This window comes from Zea mays, chromosome 8, assembly GCF_902167145.1.
Source record: "Zea mays cultivar B73 chromosome 8, Zm-B73-REFERENCE-NAM-5.0, whole genome shotgun sequence".
Lineage (NCBI taxonomy): Eukaryota > Viridiplantae > Streptophyta > Magnoliopsida > Poales > Poaceae > Zea > Zea mays.
The window spans coordinates 4,435,149-4,439,340 of record NC_050103.1 but is presented as its reverse complement, the minus strand read 5'-3'; the positions used below and the strand labels follow the sequence as shown (position 1 = coordinate 4,439,340).

General features: G+C 40.6%; 1 long non-coding RNA gene across 1 annotated transcript; it reads right to left on the bottom strand.

Annotated features, from left to right (window-relative positions):
* Positions 1–567: 567 nt before the first annotated feature.
* LOC103634673 (uncharacterized) lies at positions 568–1,221 on the bottom strand. Its single transcript, XR_002264093.1, has 3 exons — positions 1,130–1,221; positions 939–1,037; positions 568–852 (listed from the first exon to the last, which is right to left on the bottom strand). It is a non-coding gene; the product is annotated as an uncharacterized lncRNA (long non-coding RNA).
* Between the last annotated feature and the right edge of the window lie 2,971 nt (positions 1,222–4,192).

Genomic DNA, 4,192 nt, shown 5'->3' with positions numbered 1-4,192 from the left:
CCATTCATGCATTTTCCCCTCAGTAAACGATTTCCATCCGTCAATGCAAATTGGTACTCTGCTGAATAAGCTAGTAACAGGAACCATCTTCCTAGAATGCACAAGTGAAAACACTATAAATTATTTTAATATAGTAGTCGTTTCAATTAAAAAGAATACTAAAGTCATAAATTTTCTTGCTATTGATGTCAGACCAGCTTTACATGTTTACAAATGCAAGATAAGGCAAGAACAACAACAATTTTACTGAATGCAATATTAAATCCACCAGAAATCCTAAAACCTTGATCTTGTCTGCTCATTTTCATTTGTTTTCTTGCTCCACCACTAATTCCTGAACTCCATTGATTATCTTCAAAATACGGAGGTTGCATTGCATGCAAGACAAATTTGGAGAAAGCGTTGATCTAAATTTCTTATGCATACATACAAGCACAATTGAGAATTTATATACTGGTTTTCAATAAAATAAAATAAAAACTATAGTAAACAAAAGATGAAAGTTTTACCTGAAGGCGATGATCGTATACTAGAACTTTTTGTCTAACTACTACTTAATCTGTTCTTTAGTTCTTCCCACTCCTGTTCCATACGGCTCATACGACTGTTTGTAGCTTTATTTTCTTCTCGTAGCTCTCTATTTTCTTCTTGCATTGCTCTTTTCTCATCCTCGGACTGTTTCAACTTTTCTATCAATTCAGCCTTACTAATGCATGGACTTCTAAGATGTCTTGCTTTCACGCCACCACCATATCCAACAATGTGATCCTGTCTCTTTGAAGGGAAGCACTTATCCATAAGTTCAGCATTAGAAAGAGAAGGATCTAATGATATTTGTTCCTCAAGTTGTGCCTGCATTCAAAGATACCTTAATTTCAGAGATTTGTATTATGATATATCACCAATAAACAGAAATATATATGACTTCATAAGCTCACATGCTTGCTGGAGGATTCAGAATCTAGAAAACTACCACCCTTTGTGTGAGTCATGAAAAATAAGGCATCCAAACTTGGAGGGTTGTTATCCTTTCCGCCCTAGTATATGCATGGAATATATGTAATCAAGACTAACAAGTAATATACAAGAAAACTAATCAACATGTTTAGATAAAATATCAAATACTTACATTGTCATAAATTACTTTTCTAAATGGTTTGCTGCCACTGTGATGGAGGATTGTCAAGTTAGATCTATTTTTTGAATTTCTCTTGCTCCTTGCCTAGAATGCAATGAATAATTAGATTACTATACATGTTAACAACACCATCTCAGCAGTAAACAATTAAGAACAGTAATGGGCAGCAATATATCACTTACAATGAACTCCTTACTATAGAAATGTTCTTTAACCAACCACTCCCAGTCAGCTTGTGGAAAATCTCCAGGGCAGTTCTTAATAGCTTGTTGCATATTCTTTGCTGGCTTAACATAATGCCGACACAAGTCACCACGCCAATTGTTCCATAGATCCCTAGCATGCTCCATGATATCATTTTCATAGACATCAATTTTAATGTTTTCGTCTTTGTTTTCAAACTTGTCCTACAAAATTGATAAACAGATGCCCCATATAATTGTACCATCTTAAAGATAACACAACAATATAATGAAAGTATACCTTTACCGCAGCAAAAATATGCTTCATAGATGTCTCACTAATGTCTGTCCATTTCTTTACTCTCACCGGGGTAATAGTAGGATCACAAATACTAACTGTAGTGCGGAGCTACTATCTGACCCATCAAGTTCCTACTATAGTTAAAATACTCTATTTTGGATGATTGCATCCGCCTCTAGTTAGAAAAGCAGCAACGTGCTTAGGCGTTATGGCTGTGCTCTCTCTCTCTTTCTATTGACGCCGACGACTACTCTACTTGCAGGCAGAGGCAGGCGACAAGTAAATTTCAGTTTAAATTCTATAAAAATTCATCAGGCAACAAGTAGATTTCAGTTTACTGTGCAATTTCAACATTTTGTAGCTTGGTTTCAGAATTGTGCAGTTTCAGACAATAGTTCTGTTATTGTGTAGTTTCAGAATTTGCAACTCAGTAGTGTTCCTATGAACCTGATAATGTCTATTGTCCGTGTGACTCATCATTTGGTTGAAGGAATTCCATGTACACGTATGGAGATTAGACATGGGTAATATGGTCAGTTGAGAAGAGAAATAATAAGAAGTACAATTAAAATAAAAAAGAAAAAGATCAGAATACTATTTAGACGTATGGGATCAATTCTAAATACTATTAGAGAGAAGATGGAGTTAAGAATACCATAATAGAGAAGCCTGTTAAAACAAATACTATAATAGCAAAAAACTCGTCAGGTCCCTCTCCAACAAACTATATATGTGTATTTTGCTTGTCAATCAGTCTCACATATATGCGGTGCAGTGGTCTTCAATTAATGGCCGTACCCAACCACTAATTGATGCGGCTAGCAACAGAACCCATGGCTATTGGATAGCTCTTACAGCTTTTTTCAGCCAAGTACACTAAGTTCCATACAGAAAACGATGTTTTAAGATGGCTAGACACATCACATATATACATGAACTAAGTTCCATACAGAAAACCAATTAAGATGTAGGAGGTTTCTCTCTGACTACTGCACGCATGGAAATTGCAGAGGATAGCTATTGCTGCACGCGCACGATCTCGAAATTGCTCTCTGACTGCATACGCACGAAATTGCAGAGCCTAACTGCACGCGCAGACATCAAATTGCTCTCTCACGCGCACGAGATCAGACCCGCCGGGATGAGATCAGACCCGCCGGGGTGGGGCACGCGCACGAGATCGTTTCGACCGGGCGCGCGGGATGCCGTGCCGTAGTCCTCTGCAATTTCACATGCGAGCCCGCGCCGACGGGGATGGGGTAAAGAAGATTTGCCAAGAAGGTGTTTATCCTTACCGGAGAGAAGGTGCTCCGTGGATTCGACGGCTGCCACCACGTCGTCCTCGCCGTCGCGTGGTGAGGGCCGCGTCGTCGCCCGCTGGGAGAAGAACGTGTTGTTGCCTTGTGCGTGGGTTTGCGCGTGGGAGAGGAACGTGCTGTTGCCTTGTGCGTGGGACAGGGAGCTGGTTGGGCCAGAATCAAGTGGTTGGGCCAGAATCTGTTTGCGCGCGGGGAGAGGCACATGTACTCGCGCCAAAATTAGTTTTGTGCGTGGGGAAAGCTGGATTCAATGTTTAACGACCACATAGGTCAGCTCGCTAACGATGACATTTTTTTTGGTCGTCGGCTAGGTTGGACAGAGCTTGCATTATGCCGTCGAGAGTCATAACAACCACATATTACAGGTGGTCGTCATTTTCTGGTCGTTGATACGCTTTTCTCTTGTAGTGAAAAGAAGTTCCGAGAATCAAGAATATTTAGCTCATGCCTAAGTTTGTTAAAAGTTTATTCATCTAGTGGCTTGGTAAAGATATCGGCTAATTGTTCTTTGGTGTTAATATAAGCAATCTCGATATCTCCCTTTTGTTGGTGATCCCTTAGAAAATGATACCGAATGGCTATGTGTTTAGTGCGGCTATGTTCAACGGGATTATCCGCCATGCGGATTGCACTCTCATTATCACATAGAAGAGGAACTTTGGTTAATTTGTAACCGTAGTCCCTAAGGGTTTGCCTCATCCAAAGCAATTGCGCGCAACAATGGCCTGCGGCAATATACTCGGCTTCGGCGGTAGAAAGAGCCACGAAATTTTGCTTCTTTGAAGCCCAAGACACCAGGGACCTTCCCAAGAACTGGCAAGTCCCCGATGTGCTCTTTCTATTAATTTTACACCCCGCCCAATCGGCATCTGAATAACCAATTAAATCAAATGTGGATCCCCGAGGATACCAAAGCCCAAACTTAGGAGTATAAACTAAATATCTCAAGATTCGTTTTACGGCCGTAAGGTGAGCTTCCTTAGGGTCGGCTTGGAATCTTGCACACATGCATACGGAAAGCATAATGTCCGGCCGAGATGCACATAAATAGAGTAAAGAGCCTATCATCGACCGATATACCTTTTGATCGACGGATTTACCTCCCGTGTCGAGGTCAAGATGCCCATTGGTTCCCATGGTTGTCTTGATGGGTTTGGCATCCTTCATCCCAAACTTATTTAGAATGTCTTGAATGTACTTCGTTTGGCTAATGAAGGTGCCCTCTTGGAGTTGCTTCACTTGAAATCCCAAG